Below are 19,897 nucleotides of genomic sequence, written 5' to 3'. Positions count from 1 at the left end.
GGGGCTAAAATAAGCAACGACGATTCACGCTTCATGCGCGGAAATATTTCATTACTTTTTCTCGATTATAGCGCGCTCTTAGAAACTTGACATACGCGTGAGAGTGGATATTCTTATCACGAGTAACGTAAGATCTTCATGTAGCGTGTTCGTTTTTTATTTGCTATAAATTTTCATTCACTGGCGATTTCCATTCGCTCGTTTTTCAATCTCATAGTAATCGTAACTGTCGCTCTGGTCTCTTATTCTAGTCGCAGGTATTTACGATTCTAATTCCTCTGAAGACAGAAAAACACAATAAGATACATTCTTTTCAAGAGAGCAGTTCTTAAATTCAGTACATTGTTAATTAATTTCGCGTTACCAAACTTGTTTTCCTACTTGCTTTTATATCCTCTGGATAATTTCTACGGATTCTTGTTGATCTATCAGCTACTTTCAAAAAGTAAAATCTTTGATCCTAATAGATTCTTTCCGTTTTCGTGTACGTCACGTAGTTTTTAATCACGAAATAACGTCAGAAGTCAACAAAATCAACAAATATTAGGTTGTCCGTAAAGTGTCTTTCTTTTACAGACACGTCTTTTACAACAACGCATCTTTATACAAACGTGAAACCTAATCAGTCGAACGTTGTGACCTTTAGTTTGATTGAACAAAATGGATCATACGTAATTGGATAAAATAATATAAAATAGAAAATGTTCATGCATTATTTCCTTATAAAAGGAAAGAAACTTTTCGGACGACCTAATATATACTGGTCAGATTTTTCTCCTCTGATCTAAACTTTTTTATCTAAATAAAATAATATATAATTTATGTTTTCCCGTAAATTTTATGCTGAGTTTTCGATAGTTTGGCCTCGCGCGAATAAAATTTCATTATTGAAATGGAAGAGATATTGGACAGCGGGCACGATCGTTGGTAATTAAAAGAGCAAATAACGCGTGTGCTCGTTTTATGAGAGGCGTTTCGGAAAACGACAACCGTTGAATTTCGTTGAACTGATTTTCCTGGTCGCGTGTCACACGTGCGTCGACGATAAATTATAATAACTGGAGAAAATGTAATCCGCTCAACAAGTTCAAAATGTCAAACATGCTGGCAGGTAACAGTTAATAACGTTAATTCGCCAGTCGACCCCCGTAACTTCGGTGCGGCGAATGGCATTTCGCAGTGGTGATTAAGTCCGTAAGTAAAATTCGCGTATCCGCGGCTCTCACCACCGTTCAAAACTGTTTCCAAGCATTTTCTGCCAACGAACTGTAGTACGATCAGCTGTCATCTAGTTTGCCAGGAACGAGCGGAATTTCAGCCTGTTCCGTGCAATTGGCGATGGAATGGATTAAATGCATCCAATTGCACTCGGAAATCGTAATGGCTCGTTTCCATCCCCTTTTTTAGCCTCTTGCACGGTGTGTTGTGCTTGTTTCATGGTGGTCGATGAATGTCTCGCTGGCAAACTTTCACCGAACATTTCACCCGTTAATGTTTCCTGTCTATCATCCTTTTTTGCCTGTAATATGCATATAAATATTCTGTCTGTGGATCATTTTAATTCAAATATAACATATAATGAACGCAAATAAATGTACATAATCATGTTTTCACAATATTCAGATAAAAGCCAGCATCAATCTTATCCAGAGCGCGTGTATATTTTTGCGAATTGTAAAAAAGGCTAAAAGATTTTAGATGCATTAAAATGATGAATTTGATAGTTGCCAAAAGACGATAGTTAATAAAAGATACCTTTAAATGAAGTAAAAGAATTACTATTTCCGATTCGTATTTCCACGACTATCGAGAATTTGTATTCCATTTATAGAAAAAATTCTATCAATCTGGCGGGCTTAATAATTCTAATGTTATTAAAAATTAAAATTAAAATTACATTTCTGTGAGAATTAACATTTCGTCGACTAGCGGAAATCTTTATTTTATTCCTGGCCAAGATTCTAGGATTCCAACAACTTTGGTAATTGTATTAATTACTTAAAGATATCCGTATACAGAATAAAATTTACATTTTTATTTTCCCGGCCAGCAAGAATCTCTGCTTCATCTCAAAAGAAGATTCTTGGATACATTTTGCTGAAAGTAACGTAGCTGCATTAAGAAGGGACTTTTCCATTAAACTCTTTAGCAAGCACCGTACGCTTCCTTAACACTTTCCCGATGAAGAAGAGGAACAGATAGAGAAGAAGGAAAACGGGGGAGTGCTTCAATCGAGATTCATTTTCTGCAACAGAATCGTGTCGTTTAATTAATAGTCGATCTTGCAGTGCTTCGTATTCATTTGGTCTCTTCAGCCTCGGCCGTTTCCCTCTCTTTTCATTTCCCTTTGATACCGTCCACGTCTTTCCATACGCCGGTGTCTCGACTTTTCTTTTTCTTCTCATTCCTCCACTCTCGTCGAAGATACCTTTGGTCTCCGGTTTTTGTAATCGAATAATAGTTTAGCGGGCCAGCTGATTGGCGTTAATTAAATTTCATCGGATCAATTTCCATTCATTACTCGACCCACCCCTCCTTTTCTAACCGAACGTCAAATCTTTCTTCGTGTTACTGCACTAGAGATCCGTCTAATGAAAGCTCATCTTTATTAAACGCCGTTTGAATCCCTTTTCGCCGCATGATTTTAAAATTCATTTTTATTCATATCGTAGCGCGATCCCCGATGAAATCTCATTTCGTTATCAATATTTCCAACCGGATTATTTCCATGGAACACTGTTTTCCGTTAATAAAATACAGTTGGTAAAACTATCACGACTTGCCTGTCTGCCTCGTAAATTCCATTTGCTTCCCGTTACCGAATCAACGAATTATTTTTACATTTTTCCCCCGTTCCATGTTACCCCTGTTCCCTTACGTGAGAGGGTAATGGAGCAGAAGGCACGTTAAGCGTCGAAACGAAAAAGAAGAAAGTCTCGTTGTGCGCGGAGATGCGACGTACACGTGTTTCGGGACTTATTGCAAAGCAATTTGCTCGAGCAACATGTTTTATTAACCGTTTTGTTGGTGTTCGTGAGGTAGTATCGTTCGCCTAATGGTATTTGTGTTATAAATAGAAAGAGCCCTGTGCAGGACTGCTCAAACGAAGAATTTATACGTAACTGCTTCCTCGGCAAAGATTGCTCTCTCGTACCTTACCAAAGGTGAAACTTCACTGGATTCTTGGATTATTTAATTAAGTGCTCGGTAATGGAAAGGCAGCCGGTCGTGAAGCACAGGATATTACCATCGATGAATTCACTCCTCTCTCTTTCTCTCTCTGGGTTTTTCAATCCTATTTAGTAGCGAAATTTATGAAATTGACTCGATTTCGTCCTCGAACTATATTTAATTAATATTTCCTTCCAGTGAAATAACTTTCTCGTGCTCGAGAGCGCTTCGAATGAATATAATTTATTTCACACCGGAGCGATAAAGCGTTGATGATCATTCTGTGCCGAAAAGTAAGACGAATAGAAACTCTCGTAAAATCCAGCTATCACAAACATGTAACTTCAGTCGATCAGCGTTGCCTCTTGAAATTTTTCCGCGTCCTTTGACACCCACAAATATTTCCTCGCGTCAGAAAATATTCCAGGACGCGATCGTTAGATGCGTGCGTTTCGGTTGGCTGACCAACGACGACGCCTCTGTGAAAACGCTTCCTTTGCCGAGGAATTTCGTGAACGCGGTCTCTCAGAGGGTGAGAACAAGCCACGAAGAGGTGTTTCCGCGGCTGCTCGATTCGCCAGCCGGAAACCAGTAAGACAATAAACGCCGCACCGCTATCCAAAACGGTGTGGGAACAGGTTATATAAAATCTCATAAATAAAATTCTCATAATCCCCGGGACAACGGGGACTAGACTAGACTTGGAAACCGGGGTAACGCCTTATATTCTTCCTTAATTGTTTCCGGTCGTCGGTGGCGACCGTTTCGCCGACGACGAGGGTAGGGGGAGGGTTGAACGTGGTCGTTTAAAGCCACCGAGAGAAAACGTGCCATACGTTTCGGGGCGAGCTTGCAGGGACATCGACATAGATCGTGCCCAGACTACGACCATTCCGCCTACAACGAAGGGTAAAGGGTAGGTAAAAGCTTGCCACACGTGGTGCGATGCGTAATACCGGAGGGGAACACACGGTATTTCGATAACGAGCCGTGCAGCGATGCACCATCGCCCTTGCAACGACCGAGTCCACGTTTGTTGGATTTTTCGACCATGATTCTTGAAGCACATTCTCTCGGGGCTTTGCACGACAATTTGACACGAATTGTTTCCGATCATTCTTATTCCTCTTCAAGGATACGTTATCGTTTGGGCGCGGAATTACTGTGTATTCTCATCCACTTTTTCTTTAGGGTTGATTCTGCCTGTGCGTTTAAAACCTTGTCTCTTGAGAAAATTTTAAAATACGTATAGGAATATATAAAACGAGTAGCTGTGTAAATTTCGTTGGTATTTTGTTTCTCATAATTTGAACAGTTTTGTGTTTTACTCAGTACTTTTTAATTAATTTTAACACTAATTTTTCTTACTTTTAGTTGGTTGTTGTTTTGTTTTTTTATAACTGCGACGTTTTTGCCAGTCTTATGATTTTTCGTGCAGTCTCATTCCCTGGTGACTGCTCCGATTTCTTTTAACGAAGCGCCATTCGTTACCCGGCCCCATTTACCCTCCGTCTCGTCGAACAAGAAACAAAAAAAAAAAGAAGAAAGATGTTTGGTGGGGGAAAGGAAAGGAAAAGCTGGGAATAAGTGAGCGAGGGGAAGGGAGTGTCGCTGGCTACTCACTAAACGGCGTCTAAAGCTCTGTCCGCAAGCTAAGTAACGAGCTTTCGACCAAACTTTTTTCCCGAACGGCTGCCAAGTGGTCGAGCAGGTCCCAAGGCGGCAAAAGAGAAGGTTGGGAGCCAGAAACGGGGGAAAGTAGAAAAAAGAAAGAGGTGGAGGAGAAGAGAAAAAAGAAAAAGAAAGATTCCGCCACTCTTTCGCGAACATTCTTGCTCTCCAGCCAGCTTCTCTGCCTTCATAAGTTTTTTTATTCGTGACAAGCTCTCATTAAGCTCATTTTCCGCTTAATATTAAGTGTCCTTTCTTAAGGAAGGTCCAAGGCACGCTCGCTCTTCTTACGGAAACTCTGATTCTTCCTCCTGCTTCCTTGCAATTTGCATAATCGTAAAGTTCGTCGCTCTGGAACAATCGTATGCCTTCAAACGAACCCTTTCGCGAACAAAGCTGCTCTGAAATGCCACGTCTCGGGACAATTGAACGCGATTAATGTTAATCATTCGTCGTGTTTCCTGCAGATTTCTGCCTTACTGCCTTCGATAATGTGCCGAGCTCCTTGGGAACCATAATTTCGCCAGTGAATCGTGGCCCTTCTATCCCGAATTCTGGCTCAGCTGTTTCTACATATAGAAACCAAGCAATCACGCGAGATTCCGAGCGTGCGGCTGATCAGCTGGACGCGGTACACCAGCCGGCGGCGTTCTATGCGAAATCGTTGCCAACGGCGTTTGTTTAGTAGTTCAATATTCGAAGGCCAGCCTCGAGCGGCGTGTTACACATTATCTGCGCCATATGCGTTCTATTGCTCGTTACCAAAGTATTATCCACACTTTCACCTGACTATCGAACGCGTCCATTCTCACCACACAATTGGAAGTATCTAAAAATCGTTCAACCATTCGATAGAAATTATTTCCGATACAGATGGATTTATGACGTGTGATTAACTCCGTAAGAATGGTCGATAGATCTGCGTGTATACTTGCGTTCATAAATATTAGAACACTTCTAGAACCTTAAGTAAACCAGGAAAATCATTAGGCAATTATCCAAAGAATCGTTTGAAACGTTCAACTATAAAGGATCTATGTATTCAGTATCATGATAATAGTTTCACCAACTTGATATAGCAAGAAGAATTCTCCTTTTGTCTAAATATATTACGTCCTTTGCTTGCTATTTTGATTGACTTTGACTTTCACATTGTTAATACGTTGTATTTCTTCATGATCTTCGTATCTGCTAAACTTTGCACCATCTGAAGACCGCCACTCGGGTGGTTAAAAAAAAGAAAACGAAAGTCGATCTCCCTGAAAAATAGCAATTCGTGTCATAAATATTCAAACTGTGTCATAAACAACATAGTTGGAATGCTTCGTACATTGAACATGAGACCCATGAAATGACAGCTTAAAGAGATCGAGAATCATAGAAAACGACGTGGTGCACGTTGATTGCAAAGTAGGCAGCTTCCGACAGGATCTTGGGGAGAAAATGAGCCGGGAGTAGCCTGACGATGAGCAATGGTAAAAAAAGAAATGCGAAATGCGGGATGTCTGGATGGTCGTAGAAACGGCGACAGAATTAGAGGCGACGTCGTGGACGGTGCAACGAGGTAATAGCTTGAATTTTGGTGATATTACGAAGCCAAGTTGACGACTAACGAGACACATTCATCAACCACGAAGATACAAGGAACGAGTTTCGTTTCCCTTCCCTGTCAACCTACTCCAATTCAACCCGAATAACGCATTTCATCCCCCTCTCAGAACGTGAATACAAACATACGTGTGTGTAGCCTGAGAGACTCGTCGTCGTGTCCCCGTAGTCATACAATTTAAACGATATATACAAGTGCACAGCTGCGCGGCTAGCTCGTAGGATGGCGCATAGTTTCGCAAATTGTGTCTACGTGTTCATTCTAGCCTTATTGTTGGTTGGCCCATCTTCTCGTCTGGATTTCCTGCGGTTGTTCATATATATTCTTTTATTTCTCTCTCTCTCTCTCTTTTTCCTATTTCGTGGGAAAATTGTGGAAATAATAAATTTCTATCGCTCGCCAGCTGCTTGTTTCTCAGTCGTCACTGATAAAATTGATTAATTCGCTGCTCGCAATACTTTTTCCCCCTTATAAGTAGCCTTGTTCATATACGCTCGACGATATTCATCAAAGGTATTTACGCACGCAGGATATTGATAACTAGTCGTGATTATCCACCAAACAGAAGTGTTAAAGTAAAAGGGACAGAAGAGAGGAATTAACGAGTTGTATATTTAATCAGTGGAACCAATCAAAGAGGCAATTACCGCGGTTAATATTTGTATCGAGGCTCGTTCTAAACTCATCAAAACCGTTATAATTAATGTCCTGATCATCGATAACGAAGCGAGGTCGATCACGCGAATCGAATTATCCGTTGCATGAATTTTTCTTGATAACGCTCGAGCAACATCCAGATCAAATCATTGTTCTTCGATGGAACCACACGCGCCTCATTAAGTATGTTCACGTTTCCGCTACGAAAAATCAGGTACACGACTATGTCAGCCGGTACAATTACATTATGCAGGTCTCGTCCTTTTTCTTAGTCGTAAAGGAAGAAGAAGAACGACAGAGGAAAGACAAAGATAAGAAGAGGAGAGATTGCACAACCACCTGCTACTGGCCTGTTCCACAACAACCGTCCGTAGTTCTTCGTAACTCGTAAACCGACAACCCTCGTACCCAACAGTCCCAGTGACGTAGCATTGATTTCATGCATCCTACGAATTTCCCTATTTTCAGATATTATTGCTGGTTTTTGTACGTCGTCGTTTGGTAACCTCGATGCTTCATGAAACCAGCTGGAAAATCTTCTGCCTCGAGAACGATCGGTTGTTAGTTCAGAACTTAGGCGAATAAATTCGGAAACAATTTCCATCGATGGTCCGAGATTTTAAACTTCGTTTATTTACCATCGTGCTTGCGATCTCGTCGCGTTCGTCTGGTTTCACGAGTCTTACGGAAAGTTGATACGGCAGTTTCCACGTTCATTTTTCATTTATGACCGGAAAGTTTACCGGTCAGGATGAAAGTTGGCGCGACAGAATCTCAAATTACGTAACACAGTACGACAACGAAATGGTGGAATTGGAATGATTTCTGGAGCGACGACGCGGCGCAGCTCGGAAATCGATGCGGCGCGGAAGATTTACGCGGTAGTTTTAGGTAGTTTTACGCGATACGAACCGCGAAAGTTGCACGGTCGAAACCGCAAATTGGCTTCGCTGCTTAATTGTATCGACGAATTAGAAATTCCATTTAGGACCGTCGATAACGCCTGCCATTCGCTTGATTATTCAGAAAGTTCTCTCCACCGTGAACGAGGGAGAAGTATAATGGTATATGTAGATAAGGGGTGTCGCGATCGTTACTACGCCAATTTCGCCGATAATTGCTCCCGTTCGTTTTACGTCACCGTCTCGCGCCACTGTCTCACGAATTTCACGCTTCCAATGTCTAGAGAAACACGCCCGGATCTGCTGAATGTCTTACTCTGCTGAACAAGTCGAGCTGCGACTTACGTCCGATGTTTCGCTTTATCTTGGCTTCCGACGAAATTGCACGAGTGGAGCGGTTCAAAAATGGATAAAGTAATCGGTGCCATTTAAGATTGTCGCCTGTTTAACAGTACATTGTTCGATTGAAAAGATTGAGTTTAGTCCAATACTATTTGCTGAACACTTAACGTATCGACGTGAACACTTTAGCACAAGAACAGCATCGTATTATATATGTTTCTGTGGTTTTTTATGTCATCATATTTTACATGATTTATGCTATACGAATGTTATAGAATCCCCAGTATCAAATTACTTATGTGAAACGAACTATTAATTGCGTTTAACTTTATGCAGCAATAAATAACAGTCATGTTGCGATCATACAATCGCCATAAAATCAATGTATAATCGTTGCTAATCATCAAAACGTTTATGTCAAAAGCTCTTCTACAGAGATCATACGTAGAGCTATCAAGTGTTGTTGCGGACAAGTGGATGTGTTTATTCGAACTTCATGTAGTAACCAGGATACGTCAATGTTGGTTTGATGCCGTTTATGCGCGCTGTTAAATACTCGAGAGCTTTCATCCGTTGCGATTTTCACGGTAAAAGCAGACACGAAATTAGAACTCGTGTAGATAGAGCTGAAATTTGTTAAAACACAGCGCATGTCGTTTCGTTTCATGTGATTCTATTCCAGACGAAATTCTTTTTTAAATCGACCAAGCAAGCTAAAGAAAGAAACCGTGTTACGAACTTGTTCAATTTTCTTGAGATAACATTGACGTTTTTCGTAGCAGAGCACACCGAAGAAATTCTTCGAAATTAGCTACGTTCATCGGAGCGCAATTACGGATGACGAAAACGCATTTCTTGTTCCTTCACTTTTGGCGTTACTGTGCCCCGTGGCAGTTCACAGATGAGCACGATTTTCACGGAAAACCGTGCGTGAACCTTAAAATGCGGTCGCCGAGACGTCCAAGAAGGTCCAAGGAAATGGATATTGGTACGTGGAACGTATGTAACTTTGTGCTCAGGCCCGTCGTAAGCCCTGTATCTTGCCTGCAGTGAGTCTGGATTTAAAGTTAAATCCGCTGGGCTAATGCCTGCCAAGAGTTATACGCCATCCATTTAATAAAACCACCGAAGAATGGAGTGCGCCGCGCGCAATTTCTGTAATTGGCCGAGTTAACGTGCTGCCCGTTAATTAGCCATACGCATACCAAACTTCTTTGCGTTCGCTAATTACCAGTCCAGGCTAAATACCACGTCCTCCGGCTGATTTATATTTTTATTTTACAGACAATAAAGTTTTCTCGCGATTTTAATACTTTCGCAGTGGAATCTATTTTTCGCTGTTGATTGCAGTCATTTTTAAGAATTGGACAGATAGAGACGTTTATTGATCTCAAAGAAGGTTCTATCGCCTTATCTATAAGAAGCAAGATTTGTTCAGATTCAGGATCCGATGGAATATTTTTAAGTCAGTTGAATCTGTGACACGACATGAGTTAGACACGGCGTGCGCAGAAGTAAAAATCTGCCTAGCTTTACTTTAATCCCGCGGCACACATAGTTGGAAGTTTAGAATGAGAGATCTCGCCTCGCACGTACCATATTTCAGCTACAAATTGCCTACCATCTCTTTCGCAATTTACAAAGTAATACGGAGAAGAAACTTTTAGTAAACGCGCAGACATATCAAATTATCTAATTTATAATTTCACAAACAAACCATAAAATACGTACGACCATCCCATGACGCCTAATAGATAACAGTACTGTATTAGTGCTCATAAATAATGTGTCGTTAAGGAGAAGAAAGTCATTTTATTAGTAGCAAGTAATAGGGATACGTGTTAAGCGAAAGTAGATCCACATGTGATCAGACACTGATCTCAGAAACGTGGTGTCAATCAGAAGAGATACCCCGCGCAAGTAAAAATCAACATCAACGAATATCAAGTAGAATCAACCCGTATATAGTCAGACAATATCAAAGCATTATTGTTTACAGACCAGTGCTCATAAAAGCATTATTAAGAAAAAGATACACACTTTTCAAACAGTTACGAAGCAAGAACAATACGCGTTATGTAGGATAGCTACGCATACTGTGGGCCGCTACCAAAACAGCGTAAATTGAATAGCATCCGATAAGCAGAAGCGATTCACCTTTGATCGGACATTCTTAACAAAAGCTTAACAAAGCTTAAATAGAAACACAAAGTCAATCGTCAAAGTTTCACAAGGCGGCGTCGTTATCCCAGCAAAAGACTATCGATTCCTGTTTTCAACAGCTGGCGCCTAGTGTCGGAAAGGGAAGCTCAGATGAAAATTAAATCGCGTATCCCGCGAAGGATCTGGCTGCTTCCTAGAAGCAGCGATCCATTGGATGCCAATTAGATGCAATATCGGGTCAGCAGGACAATTCTCTATCGAACTGTCGGCTCCTACGTTTTCAATAATCCGCTTAATACCGTGGATGCGCCAATGGGAAGCGCACGAACGTTAAAGCGATCAGAATCGAATTATTCGATTTCCCGGCGCTTCTACGAGTCGGGATTCAACAACGGGGATTCAGCGTTCGAACCACTTGAATGGAGCAACGCATAACGATCATCGCATGAATTGCAACATTCGGCTCGATGCCGACTCGAGCCATACTGCACCAGATTACGCTGATATTCGTGGCCATACTCTACTGTCATTACAATTTCAAAGCGGCTGAATAGCCTCGCCGATTCAACGGACAGAGTCACGGGTGCTTACTCCACGTGCAACTTTTTCTCCTTCTTTTTTAGTTTTTTTTTTTTTCTTTACATTTTTTGCATTTTTTCGCTATTCTTCCCCTGACGCGTCTCGCTTCCGGCCGCAATCAAGCGGCGACTTCAAAGCGATTTTTCGTAGCCGTCGACGGTATTCTTCCGTGAAATATCCCCGATTCGTTTCCGTGGTTCCTGTGAAAGTAACGCTGGCAGAGGGATTTCGGTGAATGCACGAACCCTCTTCTGAAAGGAACTTATTTACATAAAAGAAGGGGAGTCGAAACTATCGGAAATTTATTAGGCAGAGGATTATACATCGAAAGCAACTTTCTACTGACAACTCGTGAAACTCGTCTAGCGTGATTTCGTCGGGGTCAATTTTAGTTGTTTTCGAAAGACTACCTTGAAGTGACAGAAGCTCGACAGCTCGATTTTCGGAGTTATATCCCGCCTTTGATCTTAGCCCTGATGTTGCAAGACATCGCTAGGCGTTACTTTCCTTAATCGTTGCTCCGTTGGTAACGCGGATACGATGTTTCTCGTCAGCAAACTGGAACGGTGATGCGAAGCTTTCCTTTAATGTCCCCGTGTCTAAACGCTCTAAACAGTAATCGACCGTGATCCAAGCTTCGTGCTACATTTTCTACGTGTGTAAAGCATAAAGCTGTTGACGTAAGCTTACTCGTAGGATGACTACCCCATTATACGTGCAATCTGCTTAGTATCATGGTGCTCCCTGGCGCATCCTCTCTAATGGGAACTCGACTCTCCTCGAATTACGTAACTCTTCTTTGTGCAACTTTGCCCCGCTGCCTGTCGTCGATTTTATGAAAGGCGAACGCCTTCCATCCGAGACATGAGATACCGCCGACGTGTAACGCTGGCTTTCCTATATTGTACGTGCAAAATTACTAAACGAGAGCCTGAAGGAGGCGGAGAACTTTGCATATCAATCTCGCGCATATACGAAGGACTATATTAAGCAGTTAATTGGTTTGCTTAAGGTAAATTTCTGACGTTTATGCACTTGTAGAAAATTTAGAGCTGCACAGATTGGCAGAACCTACGTATTATAATGTGAGAAACATACAGAATATTCGAAATATAGCACGCGTTCTTATAGCGAAACAAATCTCTAGCTGAGTTTGATTTTATTGAAGCAATTACTTCAAGAAAAACTCTACAACTTTTCTTTTGTATACCCGTCACCTGGAGACCGCTGTTACGAAGAGAATAGAATATAGCGAAACAAAAATTTCGAAATAAGAAGAGGTCCATATTATATTGTCTTTCAATTGACTAGTTTATTTTGGATTACAAGGTCTAGAAACAAAAGTGCTATAAGTAGATTTCTATTGCTGTTTCTCGTAGCCTTCAGCTAGAGCTACAAGGTTAACTTTTTCGTAATGTCCTTTGCTATAAATATACGAACGTACTCCCTATCATGGCTTCTTCCTATTTTATTGTAACACTGTAAGAGTGAGGATCTGGATCAGTATACAGTGTACCTGTACTTATACTTTTATTTATTTCAATATATTTTTCTATTACAAATTCATCCAGTCGTTCCTATATCAGTCAATATCAACAGATTTTATAATTACGATGCATATAAAATGTCAAAATCGAAAACAACCAACTCAATGCAGATGGAAATCAAATGAATTTTACAAACACGTCTTAAATTTATAACCAACAAATATATCGTGGTAGTAAACTTGTGCATTTTTCAACGTGAAAATCCTGTACTTTGGAACACTTATCCTTTCGTTATCTTTCAATAAATACTACTTAAATATTAAAGCTGGCTCCTTATTGCCGCAAGCCGTTCAATTACACCTCGATGAATAATTGAAGGCAGGAAAATTGCAGTGGGAAATTTCACGGAGAAGGGAGCGCGTAAACGAGCGTATAATCGGCAAGCATAGTTCCCTAGGGCGCGTTTTCAATGCCGCAGTCTCCCGTCGGAGGAAGATATCCGCATCGCACATTTCCAATAAATTCATCATCGTGCAAATGGAAGTCATCGAGCGGTGAAATCCAATATGGACTTGCGAACGGAGCCAGCTATATCAATCGAAGATACCGAAGCTATTCCGTCGTAAAGATGAAATGTTCATGAGAAGAATGCGCGGGTGTAACAAGAAGCTGCTGATGGCTGGCGTCAGGTGAAGGGAAGAATCGCATAGGCTAAATAGAAAGAGGGAGAGACGCGAAATGAGATGTTTAAAAAGAAATAGAAACGAAGGTACAGAGGTAAAACAATCCGCCTAACTAATGCGTGCCTCGGTATCGATTTGTACATGTACACATTTTGGAATATTTGTGTCAGCAGTACATGAATGTTAGTAAAGTATATAGATTAAGACGAAAGTAATAAAAAAGCAATATTTAGTATGATTTTATAGAATCAACAAATACCAAGTTATAAAGAGAATGTAAAAATGTATGTTTAATTCTAAAATCAAATAGAAGACAATGGAGAGTGTTATCTATTCCTGTAATCTTCTTATCTATTGGCCATACAAAAGCAATTTTATCGTGAAATAATAATGAAATAATGTAGCGACAATTTATCATTATACAATATTTTAATTAAATGTATCTTGTAATAATTGAGCGACTGTAATAGTTTGAAGAAGCAGTGTACGTACAGTTAGATATATGTTACGATGTTAGCTTTGCCTAAGACAACTTGACACGTTTGCCAGTTTCCAAGGAGTCGTTGCCGGCGTGTTTCCAAAGCTCACGGACCTATTTCCTTGTCTTAGGCTTCTCCCTCCACTTTCTACCTTTTTCTCAAGCCTTCGACCAATGTATTCCAGGGTCGACGAGAATTCTCTCTTTTGACCTAGTAGCTTGCTTATCGCTTACATGGCTCACGACCTCGTGTACGTGTATCCTACAGATGCATTGTTGCTGCCTTATGAAGGGTCTGGGCGCATTAGTGGCGCCTGTACTCGTGTAATTGAAGTTGCATCGTCAGTAACAGCTACCGTGTTCTCTGTATACGTTTACTACCTTCCTGTTATACCTCCGTGTATTAAGAAGCTTCACCGCGATTATTATGCTGCTACTGTGGCTTTTCGATAAAGGAATGTTTCTTTAAAACGTGGGAAATTTCACAGATACGAGACGTTGAAAACTTCTAAAACATAATAATCAATTTAAAAAATATTTATAACAATTATATTTCATTTTTATTTCGATGTCTTGTTAATGTAAATCATCGAAACAAAATATGTTTAACAAACTACGTCTAAAATCTTCAGACAGTCTATAAATTTTCGGAAAACAAAGATCGGAATCAGACTGTGAGTAATTCGTAGTTTGTGCATTTATGTGAAATTTGACAGTGCGAAATTTGAGGACGTTACTGAACAACGATATCGAGTCACCGAGGTTGTCTGACCACACGCGTTCCTATTCTACTTGCGTGTCTTTCCTATACTATGCGTCTCACTGTTTAGAAACCTAAACATAATGCTCATAATACAGAAAGATACATAGAGTATTCGAAGTAAATTGTACTATTCAGTAAATACAACAAATCTCTGTTTAGGTTTCACATTTTTAATTACAATAAAAAGAATATGATCTTAATGAACATTCGTATTCTAGATGTTGTTACTCATGATTTTGGTGATTCATTCCATAGAGTTCTCTGTTTGATGTTCAGATTTCCAATCATTGAGATACATAGCACAGAATAAATGGGCAAGTAATACGTGGTCGGGAAACATCGTTAATTCGACATTGTTATTCAATAAGGTCCTAAAATTTTGTTGCCGTTGTTCCTTAGCATCGAGAATGCTTCATCGTTGAAATGGGAACACTGTGGCGATGAAATGAAATTCGAACACGTAAACAATTTCAGCATCTTCGACTCCCTTCCCATGCATGCCAGCATTACAAAGCTTTCATAGACATTGTTCCGCTAATACTTCCGTAATTGGAGCTGCTTTGTGTGTATTCAGTCATGTAAATGCGCGCGTTGCCATAATCAAGTCGCATTAAATTACATCCCTCGGTAACGTGAACACAACTTGAAATTACATACTGCAACTTGGTTACGTTGAAGCTATACTGACAAGGTTTCTTCGACTCGTTTTGCCTATTAGTTCGCTCCAACTATTCGCGTTTGAAACATCGCCTGTCTTATCATCGAATTATTTATCATACTCGTTGAAAAATCGATCGGGGATAGCTATGAACGTAGAATGGGAGACAATAAATCAAAAGTTTGGCCTGTTAGTTCACTCGATCTATTCACGTCTCGTGTCCTATCATCCAATTATTTAAGTGTCGCGCGCCTAGAGAATCGATCGAAGATAGTTATAAAAGTAGAATGGAAGACGATAAAGCAAACGTCTTACTTGTTACTAGAACTATTCTTACTATCGAACTAGTTATCGCACGTATGGAAAATCCATTGAGAACAGCGACGAAAACAGAATAGAAAACACCGAGTAAAAGCCAAATCAACGGAGAGGAAATTTCTTCGGCGAAACACTTATTTACAGCGAACAAATGGGTGCAGCGTTGAAGATTGACAGGGGAAACGCGAAAAGGCGGCAAGAGGGAGGAATCAGGAGCACTGATCGAATCTGTCAAGCAATGAAAAAATATCGGTGGCTCAGTCAAACGAAAGATGAATGCATCGGGACAATGAGTACGGCCACGTTGTTTTTCTCTCTATCTCTATCTTTCTTTTCTTGCACGCTGACACCTAATTTTCCGCACTTCAACCCTAATCTGACTGATTCTCCCACTGTCCGCCTCGAATATACGGAGAGGACGCGAATCTCAGCGTTTCCTTGGGATTGTCTTGTTCGTGGTAAAGCTCCTGGAACGAAATTTGCCGAGTGTACTTCAATTTCCTGGTTCTTCCACCGTGGATTCTGCGGATTACCCGTGATATTTTAAAAGTAACGCGCGTAACCTCTTAAATTATAGCGCTATCAAATCCGAAGCTGCAGATAATAACCAACAGATAGGAGATACGAACGTGAAGTTTATTAATATTAGGACACTTATGAAAACGTACTAGGGAATTATAAAAACCTCTAAAAATGATAGTTTCGTTTAAAACGTTGGACTACGAAGGATCCATATATTCAACATTATTATAATAATCTCGTCAATTTGATATAACAAGATAAATTCTCTTCTTGCCTACGTATACTTGTTGCGTCTTCTAATTGCCATTCCAATTTTCAATTGGCTCCACACATGCTACAAATAATTTGATAATACAGAGTCGAACTTTAGGTTTCTTCAAGTTTCCTACGTAACTCAGCTTAACTCTTTCTTATAATATTTGCACTGGAAAACTGTTGCGGCCGGCGTATAATTGCTTCAACTTATTGTATTATATTAACGTAATTCTCTGGAACAGTTTCAACAAATGCTTGTTCGTTACATACGAAGACCATGATTGAGGGAAAAGGGAAAAATCATGGCTCGATCAGGGTGGAAATCGCTGGCCGGAACACTGGCGAATTATTCGATAAACCAGTCACGAATGCGCATTTTTCTTCCAGGGCAACGACAGGGAGTAAGATCAGTGGCAGAACTCAATTCCCATGGTTCGCCGTGAGGCGAGCCCGCGAACTATCTCGAAATTTCCAAGGAGCAATTTGTTAAACTTCATGGTACTTTTCAACCCTCGCGTTTCTCTTTCTTGCCCGCTTTGTTCGTTCTTTTGATATTTTTTCTTTATTATTTACGACTGGCATAAATCGGTAGGGATTGTCGATCGGTTCGCGAAAACTTTCGCAATGTGTAGGCAACGGTCAGGGAACGTTGGTGGATCGTGCTAACGCCCACACCTCGTGGACATTGGTCTCTGGAGAGGGAAAGCTCCCGATATGAATCGCAACAGGACCTCTAATTCTCACCACAGTTTATATGTTATTGCATTTATCACGCGTACGTGCTGTGGATTCGTGCACCGGATGTGAAAGGCACGTATACACACACACACGGCCGAAGGAAGACCTTTAGCTGCGCGATAACATACATTACCATCGTCGTTACATGCGATCACATGTATCGTGCCGCCGTGGAAACGAAATATTTCCAACGAGAGTTTCCTGATGGAGCTTTGTGTGTTGTACGATTCGCGAAATTAATTAATCAAACGCTGCCGTGAAACATGTTCATGATCCGCTAAATATTTCGTTATTATGTACATGCTCTTGCAGATAGTTAATTTTATTGCGAAATGTAATACGAGCGCGTAGCAGGTGATTCCTTATACTTATAAGAATGAATTAAAAACATAGAATGAAATTTTCTAGCTTGAGACTGGCTCTTGGAACAATCGATTTTGAAAATTCATTTCGTTTGCATACGGTTATTACCATATTCTTTAACCAGAATTTTCTATGATCATAGAATTGACAGTCAGTAAAGACGAATCAGCTTCGATTAGGTTGTTTACAGTTCTTGTAAATGTAATATAATATATATTTAATGGGAATAAAATGACAGGCGAATAAGAAATCCCTAGCAGAGAAATTAATCTGTCTAGGAAGTTAACAATTTGATGAATAAATTTGTCAACAAATTCATTGATAAAATATTATCGGAAAAATTTTTCCTCCTGCTGTTTTCAATCTAGCAACTCGTAAGAGTCACATGATCACATATAAACGATGTATAGTAATACTAGCAAAGCATGATATATAAAAACAACGCCCTATATACGATAGAATCTCCTATCCTCATATTCATACTTAAAAGGTAATCAATCGCTATGCAGACATATCAGCTCCCCTTCTTTCATTCGTCATCCGAAGCAGATGAAAAGCAGAGGAATAATAAGTTGGATGTTCATCAAGTTGCAGCAGGGAATCATAAATAATTTATGTTAGAGCGGGTAAGATGAATCGCGGGGACAGGTCGTGAGAAAGAGTCGGGAAAAGTTTAACGGTCTACGTAGCCACGGTATAATCATCAGAGAGCCTCGTAGTCTAAATCAAAAGCGGAAGGACGCCAGGAATTTTCGCAGAATACTTTGGCAAACTTATCTCCGTCTATGTCGCTGGCCAGCGCGCGAACCGAGCTCTAATCAATGCGTAATTACGAGCCCAAGCCTGGCCAAATGAAAATTAAGATTCGAAATGAATGCAAGAAATAAATTGGGTTCCCGGAAGGTTGTCCTCGGGTTCCCCTGGCGATATTATCCCGAAACGATGGTGAAGACATTATTTCAATTATAGCACGGCATCATGGTAGTATTCTCTCTGACTCCGTCTCTTTCTCTCTCTTTTTCTCTGGATTTGTGCGGTCCAAGTAACTTCTTAAAAGTTGTCCTTCCACTTTCTTATTCTTGCGCTTAACCTATCCCAACCTACTATGAGACGTATCGTGAAACGTGGCCATGATAGAAGACGTTATCGAATATCATAATAAATTATTGAAATCCGATCAGGAGTTTGGCAAAAGGTGGATGAAATGGAATATGAATATGTAACAGAGAAGAGTATAGCCAATTTCAAGGATTTTATGTTTGATATCAATTTACCACGACCAATATTTTCGATGCAGACCGAGAGGTTATTTTAATCCTCGCCGAGGACAATCCCTCTTTTATCGGTCGATATAGGCTGGTCGCTTGATTATTTTCTACCGGGCAGCATATTATTTCATCCCGTTTATGCGCCTTTTTAATTACTTTGCAAATGAATGCCAATGGAAATTAGCGCGTGACCATACATCACTCCTGTGGTTCGGTACCTCGTCTTTCGATGCACGAACTTCATTTTCGTTCAGGCAAGAATTAATTAGGATTCGTGATTGCGATCCGGATGATCGTGTAATTTTATTTTACTTTTGTTCGTCGAATTTCCTTATCCGAGTGACAGAAATTTACGTAGGACAGTTGACCGCTTTAAAATATCTGGACACTGGGGTGTTTTTAGCAGGTTTTAATTTTATTGTAATATTATATAAAAGGAACTTCATTGATTTTACCCTCCATTATTATCGTTATAATTATGCAGTATAAATAAGGAAATGCTATTATGAAAAATTGTCTTTCTTTTTTTTTTCTGCAACATAGGACTTAAAAATATGTTTCTTTACTTTACTCTAGAACGCTATAATTAGAGAATAATTTTCAGATTATGTTTAATCGATTGCTCATCGCTGTAATAGATTCAGCGATTTGTTTGAAATAATATTGATTAATATTAATATTGAGTTTCGTAATGTTTGGAAGCGATTGGTTTGTTTTACATATTTCAGCAATTGTAACATTTCATTAAAATTATTCATGTTCTTGTGAAATGTTTCTTTCAAATAATAATTATAAACGAAGGTGAAGTAAATTTGAAGTTGAGTATACTGAAGTGTTCAAATACTTATACGTGATGTTTTTCACTTATGTGACATTCGTGGATTTTATACGAATCTTGAAAGAAGCTTTGCCATGCAGATGTCTCGAGGATCAAAGTTATGAACGTGTTAATAATTTCCGTAATTCCGTCCGCTCATGCGGCGATATAAAAAAGAGAATTTATATTCTCCAACAAGGTATATCTTTTACGTGTTATATTAAGGCGGTCTTATTCTGTCCTGGTACAGCCAGCGATTCCAATTTTGTGGCTGCTTTTGCCTAACCCCGATATTAAATTTCTCGGACGTTTCTCGTACCGTGTAAACACAGAACATTTAAAGCAAGAACTACCAGCAATTTCTCGCACAAAACTACCACCACTACTTATTTACCAAAATCACGAACTAATTCTTAATATACTTGAAGTACCTGGTTATATTATACATACATG

The 19,897-nt window shown here is 40.0% G+C and overlaps 1 protein-coding gene across 4 annotated transcripts in view; it reads left to right on the top strand.

Annotated features, from left to right (window-relative positions):
* The window catches only part of LOC132911272 (basement membrane-specific heparan sulfate proteoglycan core protein-like), a 175,786-nt gene that overhangs the window by 104,588 nt on the left and 51,301 nt on the right, over window positions 1-19,897 (top strand). The window lies entirely within an intron of this gene.

The sequence above is a fragment of the Bombus pascuorum genome, chromosome 10, assembly GCF_905332965.1.
Source record: "Bombus pascuorum chromosome 10, iyBomPasc1.1, whole genome shotgun sequence".
Lineage (NCBI taxonomy): Eukaryota > Metazoa > Arthropoda > Insecta > Hymenoptera > Apidae > Bombus > Bombus pascuorum.
The sequence above is the reverse complement of the archived record's forward strand: the minus strand, read 5'-3'. Positions and strand labels throughout refer to the sequence as shown.